Source organism: Octodon degus, unplaced genomic scaffold (assembly GCF_000260255.1).
Source record: "Octodon degus isolate 3935 unplaced genomic scaffold, OctDeg1.0 scaffold00048, whole genome shotgun sequence".
Lineage (NCBI taxonomy): Eukaryota > Metazoa > Chordata > Mammalia > Rodentia > Octodontidae > Octodon > Octodon degus.
The window spans coordinates 12,521,396-12,532,675 of NW_004524624.1; the positions used below are offsets into that span (position 1 = coordinate 12,521,396).

General features: G+C 35.6%; 1 protein-coding gene across 9 annotated transcripts in view; it reads right to left on the minus strand.

Annotated features, from left to right (window-relative positions):
- Positions 1 to 11,280, minus strand: part of Ccdc88a (coiled-coil domain containing 88A) — a 161,713-nt gene that overhangs the window by 147,827 nt on the left and 2,606 nt on the right. The gene's annotated exons all lie outside the window — the stretch shown is intronic.

Here is an 11,280-nt window from a genome sequence, read left to right on the forward strand (position 1 = left end):
CAGTTACAAGGATAGACTAATGATCATCAGTTTATGAAGCTTGGTACAATGGTGGAAAGGCATCCTTCCTGTACATTTCGTTATGGTCCTGTGGTTACAGGGATCAAGAAAGTAATTGCGAATCCATAAAGCAGTTGCAGAGCTAAGCAATTTCAAAAGAACGAAGTTTTAAAAACAGTAGTACAGCTTTTCTCTTTCAAAGCTATGAAGCTAATGTTTTCTATAATTAAAATTTTATCACTGACGACACATATAACCTGTTAGTTTTCTTGAAGTGACAGACTCACTTTAATCATTTTTAAAAAATAATATATATATATATGTAGACACACACATACCCCCCAATACTCAAGACTGAATAACCATAGTTGCTCTGTTGTTATTTTAAGTAAAATTTTTTTCACAAAAGTCTTACTCAGTTTGCAACTCAAAAGAGTATTTTCTTGAGAGAATGTTCACACTTCACTGTGTAAAAGAATTGTTTTATACATACTTCCCATTTTGTCCCACAAAATGTCAGAAAGACATGTATAGATTCAAGGGTCAACCCAATAAAGTCACTTTTGTTGTTTGATCAAGGACAATTTTAAATCAAACAAGATTTTTATTTTTAACTTTATTTTTTAACTGCAAACAAATTAGCAGTTACCAGACCAGTTCAATCTAGTACAGCTGTTTGACCATTTACTCACTCTCCTCAGACCTTAGGACAGGGTCACAAAAGGAGTCTAAGAGGTTTGTTTTCACTTGTTCTACTCAATATTCTAGGGCAGTACAGTATTTGCTCCAGAGTCAGTCAGCCCTGCAGGCTCAAGAAATCTCCAAGCGGGCTGATGTAAAGCTACATGTTTCCCTTAATCAAAAACAGACTTTACTGTGGCTTTCACTCCCATACTACTAACTCAACAGAGTAGAGATTCTTAACCTGAACTCCCTTCTTCAGGTAACTTAAGTAATTCTGATTAAATGCTGGTGACAGTTACTACTGTCATTATTTTGTGAAGCAAAAATGAAAATAACTTTTAAATAATATTTTCAAAAGTATAATCTTCTAATTAATGAGCCAAAATAAATATATAGTAATAGAAACTTAGCTCTAGTAAGAAACTTACTCTAGCTCTAGCTCTTGTCAATTTGACAAGAACATTTTAAAAATCAATTTCTCTAATAGTAAAAACAAAGAAAAGCCAGGCTGTAATCTTAGCACTTGGGAGGCAGGACTATAAGTGAAAGCCCAGTCTGAGCAATTCAGTGAGACTCCATCTCAAAAAAAAAGGCTAAGGATATAGCTCTGTGTGAAGTTCTTAGGTGTGAAGTTCCTAAGTTTAATTTCCAGTTTTAGAGAGAAAGAAAGACATCCTTAAAAATATAAATTCCTCTGAAAAGTAGAACAGTATTACACCTTGATTTAATTTGTCTTTTTCTATGCGCCAAAGAAATATTCCAAAAGGATCAATATTAGCTGACTCAATAACCTATGAAGTAACAGACACATATTACAAAGTACTGCTAAAAACAGAGAAAAATCAAAGAAATGTATTTTTTAAAAAAAGAAAAAAAAAGCTACACATATAAATAATTATAATACTGAAAAAACTGGGCTGGCCAAATAGCTCAGTGGATTACAGCACCCTCAAGCAGGCACTGGGGCTGAGGCCTCAATCTATCACGCCCCTCTCAGTAGCCTTTTGAGCGTGCCCTGGGGGCAGGGCCAGCAGCAGGCTCACTATAAATTATATCCTGTATTTCCAAGCATTTTAATACTCAAAGAAATTGTAAAAAAATTAGGCAGCAATGTCAAAGCACACTGCTGTTTTAAACACTTCAATGATTTTGGTTAAGAGTATTAAAAAATACATTTTTTATGCAAAATTAAGTATACAAACCTCACACTTTTCCTATTAGTACATATTTTAAAATATAGCCAGTCTGCTTAGCTTTAACTTTAGCATCATCTTGCATTCTTCCCTGCCATTCACATATACACATCAATTTTTTTTTTCTTTTTTGGTGATAACAGAGATTAAACATAGAATCGAAACAAACACACTTAGCTATACCCACAACTTCTTTTTTACCTTTCATTTTAAGACTAGGTCTCACTGAAATTGCCAGGGCTGGGCTCAAACTTGTGATCATCCTGCCTCCGCCTCCTATGTAGCAGGAATTAATGGTGTGCTTGGTTTTATATCTACAATATATCAAAAAAAATTGCAATAGTTTTTTTTTTTTTCATTTATGTATTTGGTACAGGGCTTCACTATGCAGCTCAGACTCATAGTGATCCTCCTGTTTTCACACCCCCCCCCAACCACTGGGATTACAGGTGTGCACCACCACATGGGGACTCTGTCACCAGCTCAGTGGGCTTTGCGGGGCAGGGCCGGTGCGGCAGGCAGGATGGGGAATCAAACCTTGGTCCCTACACTTGCCAAAGCAGGCCCTTAGTCCACAAGCTATCTTGCTCAACCTTTGCAACAGTTCTTGAATTTTCTCCTCTAGGCGTATATTCTTTTGTAATAGTTCTTGCATTTGTTCCTCCTTCAAAGTATAACCCAATTTGATCTATGACCGCATCACCATAAACTTGTTTGTCATCCATCAATATCTTTATTTGCCCAGTATTTCTTAGCTTTGTTTCAAGCACTAAAATTCAAGTTGCACTGATTCATTGACGTGTTCTCAGTACTTCATAATAGAATACATAGTTTGGGCTCAATATTAGATAAGCAAATGAATTTCTATAGTCAGTGTATTTTGTAAATTAAGACTGAAAAGAATTTCCTAAAATAACATCTTAATCTAACAAGGAACTTTAAAGGGCTCTCCAGTGTCTACTATATGCTATAGACAGCCTATATTACACAAGCTAATTTGCACATTTCCCATAACCTGATTTACTTTGCCTATTTAAATCTACATTCTACCATTTTCCAATATGAATGTTCTGCTCACTATCTCCCAAGTCATACATACTCTGTACTTTTTCTTTACGTTGCTTGTCTGGCCTAAAACACCCTCATCTGTCTATACCTACCTAAGTCCACTTATCTTTTAAAGTCTGAATCAGTTCTAAATTCCTCCCCATACAGGTTGCCATGACTAGCTATACTTACAGAGGCCAATCCTAACCACAACATCTAGGATCCCTAATTTATGCCCCTTTACACTAATACTCTCTCTTTCAAAAGAGCATAAATCTATGTAGTTTTTAAAAAGCTAATTAGTAAACATTTGTTTTCAAATACGTTCTCTGAATTCACTATAGATTTATCTGTCTTAAGGATATATATATAACACAAACACTTAAGCTTTAAAAAAATTAAATATTGGGGCTGGCCAAATAGCTCAGCGAGCTGGGGTTCGATCCTTGGGCCTACTCCTCCCCTCACCTGACACAGCAATTGAGACTGGGCGTGGTGGCGCACACCTGTAATCCCAGCTCTTGGGAGGCTGTAAACAAGCAGATCACTACGAGTCCAATCTAGTAGTGAGACCCTGAACATCCTATAGGCCTTTCCTAAAATAAATAAATAAATAAATAAATAAATATTGAAAGGTTTGGGAATTCTGAATTACATGCATATTTACGCATGTGAAAATATAGTCTAATTTATAAAGATTTTACACAAAGTTGAAAAAAATTATCTTTCACATGTGTGAAAACTCAACATCCCACTTTCTCTTAACATTTTCATGTATTTTATTTTTTGTATTTTAGGGAACGGTCTACAGGGTGTTCAGGGTCTCACTACTAGATCAGACAGAGATCCACCTGTTTACAGCCTCCCAAGAGCTGGGATTACAGGCATACCCCACCACACCCAGTCTCAATTGCCATCTCAGTGTGCCCCAGGGGTGGGGCAGGCCCAGGGATTAAACCCCAGGCCCCTGTTCCTGCTTGCAGTCTCCTTAATCTGCTGAGCTATTTGGTCGGCCCTTAATATTTCCATTGAAGTGAGATTTTACAGAAGTTCTTCCTTGTTAATCAGTCTTGGTAAAGATACATTTGGGTGTTGTCTTCAATGGTTTTTCTTCATAATGCCTTATTTTTCTCTTTGCAATAAGGCAAGTTTTAACCAAGGACTAGAACCAAAACATAATACTAAACCATCTACTTCACTCCTTCACTACTTAGGAAAAGAAGAAATTATACTATCAATGACGGTACGAATTTCAATTTATTTTTTTAGCCTTTAATAGGAAATAGCACTTCAACTTGATTTTCCTGAAGAAAGAAGTACTGAGCTATTTCATAAAGTTTTATTTATGTTAAGGTAAGGATTATGTTTATATAAAAGTTATAAATTACCAGTTTTCTTCCTTCCCCACTATCAAATTATTCTTTAGTTAGAACACCATTACAATTAGTTACTTATTGACTTTTCTATTTTATTTTTGAATACTCATTTCTACCTGGAGTACTAGTAAGAAATTATAGGTTGATAGGGAATAATGGAGGAAGTTCTTTCTCAACTTCATCTATCTCTAGTCCATTTATCCACCCATTAGCAACGGGATAACATTGGCCTTAATCACTATTCACAAATGTAACCTCCAAAATCTCAAAATCTGCATGCCTCCCCTGAGTTCAGTCTTATTTTTCTACTCTCTTGCTTCTTTTCATTTTCTTTCCTTCTTAACTTTTGGGGAGCAAGGTAGTACTAGGAATTGAACCCAGGGTCTTTGCACTGAGCTACAACCCCAGCTCTTTTTAAACATTTTTCTTTAGATGGAGTCTCACTAAATTGCACTGGCTGGGCTTATATTTGCCATCCTCTTGTTTCACTCTCCCAGAGTTCTGGGATTGCAGGCATGTATGTACCCCCAAATCTATTTTTCCCCTTCATTCTTATTGTAACAGCTATTCTGTCAGTGACTTTCTGATAACATTTGTACATTTGCTTTCTTCTTCACTTTAATGTTCACATGCTACTGACTTAAGAATTCAATTATTCTCTTAACAGTCTCTAGTATGTCTTTTTCTCCCATTCCATATTTACTTATCAATCGCTAACTGTGAATAAATTCTACTGATCTTTTTGTCAGTTTCTGAGCAATTAACATTACTGCTTACCCAACCATGCTGACTGACTGCTCTACAAATGTGTGGTTTTCAAATTTCCATCATCCCTGCATGACTATACTTGCATTCATCTTTAATTCCCTTTGTGCTTTCCTCTCAGCCTTGCAAAATTTTTCCACATTCCTCAAATCTCCTGATTCTATCACTTTTTTCACATATTCATGTACTTTTTTTCACATATTCATGTACTTTTTCATTCAATTGTCTTTACTTCCACTCCTCTACTCACATTTATTACTCACACAGATAACACCTAGTTAACTCTCACATCCAGCTCAGTTTATTACCTCTTCCAAGAAGTGTTTCCTCCATGAAATGACTTTGTTCTACCCAATACTCTATCAGGATCATAATTCTGCTAGGCAGCACAGATACTACATTGAATTATGTTTGTATGCTCTTTCCCCTTATGGGTGTGAACAAAGCATCATCTCCCAGCACCAAGCAGACAGTTTGTTATACATTAAGCAATTGGAAGCTAACCACTGAATGAAAAGATCTTTGAATGAACCATTCTTTCATCCTTTTTACTTAATACTACATTTAGATCCTAGTAAAAGAGATCTCTGCTCAAGAGCTATATGCTAAGCATTATATACAAATTATCCTATTTGGTTGTTGTAATAACTGTGATTCTTTTTTAATCCCCAGTTTATACATGAAAAAATTGAGAAGTAACTTACTATCAGTCAGACAGCTATGTATGTATAGCTATATGTAGAAAGTAGAGACTATGACCAATCATACAAAACTAAACTGTGAGCAACTGTCACTTACTTGAGGAGACTTAAATAAGTATGGTGTAGCAAAAAATAAGGACAACAGCAAACAGCACTAGGTTTACAGTGAACAAAAAAGGACAAAACAGACACTGTCCATGCCTTAGTTAAGATTATATCCAATCCTTCCTGCCTGAAAAATAAATAATATCTCCCATCTTACAAATATAGGAGGTAGATTCGAAGATCCTGATTAAATTGTTTGAATGCACAAACTAGTAAGTGGCACAGACACAACTAAACCCAAATTTGTCTAAAAGCTCAAATTCATTCCACTTTTATTATATATCAATTACTCATTCCAAAACAGAAATATATCAAGAATCCACTATTATTTTGACCACTATGGTAGGAAGAGAGATGAAAAATACAGTTCCTAGATTTACGAAGCTCTCAGGCTAAGCAGTAGAGCGAGGCAAGTTAAGAATTGGAATAAAGTGCAATAAATGCTATCACCAAACATATACAGGGTCCTGTAAGGCACAGGAGTGATATATAGGTTATAAAATCTGAGGACACAATGTGTCTTTGGGAACCACAGACCAGCTCATATTAAGCTATGCACTGAGAGAAGGGTGCTAACTACAGAAGCTAGCAGCAGCAGCAGCAGCAGCAGCAGCATCACAGAGAAGTCAGCATGCTTAAATAACACTGTTATGTTTACTTGAAGGGCAGCAGAAAGCTACTGAGACATGTTAAAGAGGGAAGACATGATAAAATACATGTTTTACCAAGTTTCATGTCATTACAGATGGAAAGACAACCTAAAGATTTAGAGATAAGCTCAAAGGTAAGAATACTCGTCAGTGGCTTTTTCATTAACATATTCACGGCTGGGCTATAACTCATGTCTTCTGCCTGGCAGTTCTGAACCACCAGTGGTACACATATGGCTGTCCCATGGGGTAGCATGGGACAGTCACTCATGTACCACTGGTGGATCAAGCCACTTGGAATGTGAGCCACTTAGCTCGAGTGAGGGACATATATGAGAAATACATAGGAGGTATATCACAGAACACATTAATGAGATAGCAACTGTGAGCCTGTTACCCTAGCGCTTAGGAGGTTGAGGCAAGAGAATCACAAGTTGGAGGTTAGCTGGGGCAATAGAATGAGTTCTGGCTAGCCTAGACTACATAACAAGACCCTCTTTAAAAAAAAAAAAGACTGCAACTCTACATCATGAGTATTTTAAGAGAAGCAACAAGCAAAAATAAAACTAAAAACAGTAAGGCAAAAAAGAGAAAAGCTGAGAATAACTATACTGAATGTACCAGACATGTACCACTATACTTGCATTCATCTTTAACTCCCTTTGTACTTTCCTCTCAGCCTTCCAAAATTTTTCCATATTCCTCAATTCCTGATTCTACCCCTTTTTTCACATACTCATGTACTTTTTCATGCTATTTTCTTCAAAGTGTCTTTAACTCCACTCCTCTACCCCCATTTATTACTCTGACAGTGATCAAAAAAGACAAAACAGATACTTCAAACTTGTCTAAATATGTCAGAGTCAATGCCACATTTGAGACAACACTGTTATGGTTTAGATCTAAAATGTTCCCCCAAATCTTCTTGTGTTTGTAGGTGGAACTTTTGGAAGGTGAATGAATCTTGGTAGGGCTATACTCATCAGTGGACTAATCCACTGATCAGTTTATAACTAAATGTGCTACTAGGAGTAGGGCTTGGTTGGAAGATGCATATCACTTGGGGCATGACTTTAGAGGGAATTACATCCTTCTGAGGCCATCCCTTCTCTGTTTACTGGCAGCCGTGAAGCAAGCAGCTTTCCTCCACCACGTCTTTCTACAATGCTAATTATGTCTTGCAGCCAGCCCACCAAGCACCAAACCTTCCAAACTATGAGCCAAATTAAACCTCTCTGGGTTATACGTGCCTGGTATTTTGTCCCAGCAACAGGAGAGATGACTAATACGGACAACCTATACATTTTATATGTCATTTTACATGATAGAGTCATAAACCCAAATTACTTTGAGACAGGGTCTTGCTACATAGTTCAGGCTGGTCCTGAACTGTGGAGCTCAGACTGGCCTTGAATCTGAGGCACTCTTCCTGCCTCAGCCTCTTGAGTTTTGGGATTAATGGTGTGCACCACTCTACCCAGCTTCAATATATTTCTAAAAATCTTATTTTCTAGGACAAAGAAATACTTCTCAGCCAAATGCCTCTTAAATTAAAGGTTTCTTTAGTACATTTTTATCAAATTGAGGATTGGAAAGTAAGCAGAAGTTGGCATAACTAGATGTCATGGTTTTAATTAAAAAGGAATTTTCAGGCTAGGGATGTAGCTTAGTAGTACAGTGCTTATCTACCATATACAGGACCCTTGGCTTGACACCCAACACCACAAAAATAAATTTAAAAAATTTCATAGTGACTTCAATCTTGTCTAAAAGAGGACATAACAATCTGGTTATAAATATAAATCTCTATAGCTAATCAGGTTAAATTACAAGAAGTAATTCTAAATATTGTTCTGATACTATTAACAACTTTCTCAGTATTTAAAACCCTACCACTCTCATATTTTCAACTGCTTAGGCGATATGAAAAGCATACTTCATAAGTTTAGGATTATGAAATTAACTACAATGTCCTATGTCCCTTTAAAACCCACAGCATGTCATAGTCAACACTAGTAACAGAACCAAATGACTTCTCAAACAAAAAATTATTATTTCTGCTCACTGACACCAAACTCCATGACTCATAATCAGAACTAAGGAAAAAGCGATTTTATGTGGTAGAAGTAGAAAATGCCCTGCAGCAGCATACAGAGAAGCTGTCCTATCATTCTAGATCTCTAAATAGTTGTACCCTTTTCACATTAGTTAAAGATGACTGATGCCATGTCATAAGCTCTTATAGAGATTCTTTGATGCAAGAGGTTACTCAATAAATCAAGTTTCATTTTTGAATACAGTGAATCTCAAGTCAATGAACAGATACCAAAACTGTTAAACAGGATCAATAAATAATATGAAGAAGTTACGCTTTTATTTTCAGAGCCTGGGTCCAACCTCCCGAGACCTCAGTGACTAAACTAATCAGTGTTCTTATTCTTTTTTTTTTTTTTCAGTGTTTTTATTCTTAATAAACACTCTACATGAAAAAATTCTTTAATATATCTCATCACATCTAAAAGCAGTAAAGTAAAACTAGTAGGGGATACATGTAATTAGAAGTATATAAACAGGTTTGTACTTCTGTCCAAGATGGACTAACAAGGAATAAATTTACCCTTTTGCCTGAAATAACTTGGAAAAAAAAAAAAAAAAACAAAGACACATCAAACATTTTTCAAGACACTGGACATCAGGCAACCAAGAATAATGATCCCTGATAGGTGAGAAACAAACCTGAGTCCAATAATTGTTGCAGCTTATAGCCTTGAAAGAGTTTCCAAGCTAGAGAACAAAGAGAATCTAGTTAGTGCAAAGTGCTCTCCCTGAGTTGAGAAGATGGATCTGGGTCTGGAGACAAGGCTTCTAGAGCATGCAAGGCAAAGCAAAGAGAACAGAACTACACAAAGAGAGCATACCCCTCAAGTCTTCAGCTCAGTACTTATCTATACTTAAGTGTGAGAAGACTACCCAAGGACACTCAAAGCACCACCAAAAGTATTAAAAAGAAAAATACCACATAGCTCCTGCTCCCACTAGCTACAGTACTGCATTTTACCTCAATCATGCAACCAAGTGGTACTACCTAACAAAACTTCTCAGAAGACAAGTCCTGAAAAGATCAAACTGAGTAGTTTCCAACTAATTTAAGTGCCTCCTGGAACAAGCTCAAGATTTTTATATTTAAATGACTAGAAAATAATACAGCAACATGGTGAGATTTAAACATTTAACATCAAATAAAAAATTATTAGACATGCAAAAAAGCAAGCACACAATGAGGAGAAAAATCAATCAAAATCAACTCAATAAAATGGCAAAGCATGGACAGTAAATCATTTATAGCTATACTACATATGTTTAAGAAGCTGGAGAAGGGACAGCATGACAAATATAAAAAGAAAGATAAGAATAAATTTCTAGCGATCAAACCATAATGTCTGAATGAAAAGTATGTCAGGTAGGATTCAAAGATGATTAATTACAGAAGAAAATATTAATAAATTTAAATATCATAGTAGACTATAAATCACAAAAGAGAAAAAAATACAACTGAGATGAACATCAGTGAGACAATGTCAAGCAGGCTAATGTACATGTAAATGAAATTCTAAAAGGAGAAAATAATACATATTTGAAGAAATAATGGCCAAAAATTTAAAACATTCATAAAAAATCCAAACCTACAGATCCAAGAAGTTCAATGAACTTAATGCACAAGATACATGAAGAAAAAAGTATAACTTCAAAAGGTTCTTGCTCACAATTTCAATGAACAAATATAACCTAGAAACGAGGTTAAATTTTAGGTTAATTTACTATTAAGAGTTTCAACTGACAATTTAATAAAGTAGCTTAAATCACACAGTCATGTGAGTAAGTACATTTACTAATCCTAATGATTTCAAAGTTAGCAAAATATGCCTTTTAGGGCCAGGAATACAGCTCAATGGTATAAGTGCTTGCCTGGCAAGCATAAGGCTCTGAGTTTGATTCCTGATTACTCCCCTCAAAAAAAAAAAAAAAAAAAATCTAAACAAAATATGCCTTTTAAAATTATACACTGTTTTGTTAATCCATCATTTGTATTGATCTCATTTTAACAAGTTAGTTTTTTAAAACGTATTTCTCTTCCTTCATTTTCTTTTCCTTTAATTTATTTAGGTCATTTGCAACAGAATTAGGACACTGAAAAAATTTAAAGAAACTGAGAGGTGGAACTGAAAACACAGAAGTAGCTTTGAGGTTTAGAAAGCAACTAGTCCTCCAAAAAACCCCAACAACTTGGCAAGCACTATTTTGGAACACCATTATTTCCAAAATACATGTATTTTAAAAAATATAAAATGTACTCAAGGTGGAAACAAGCTAATGTGTTTATTTTTAGCACCTTAGCTAACTACAAGGACTCACAAAAACCTAAATATTCTTTGGAGAAAGAAGATACAAACAAAAACCATTAAAGTGGAAAGCTAACATTTTCATATTTTTGTGACTACATCTATTTTTTAAGATTCGGAACACACATTTAAGATTTCTTGTCCGAAAATAAATAGGTGACATGGTGGAAAGTCCTGAGAATCTATCATAATGGTTTCCTTTGGTAGTGTATTCCCTAAAATAGTAATCAGTTAATTATTCTACCATTTTGCTTAGAAAATAGTAGGATAGGGGCTGGAGAGATGGCTCAGTGGTCTAAAGCACCTACTTAGAACAAGCTTAGCAAAAGCATCAGGGACCGCGGTTCAATCCCCCAGCA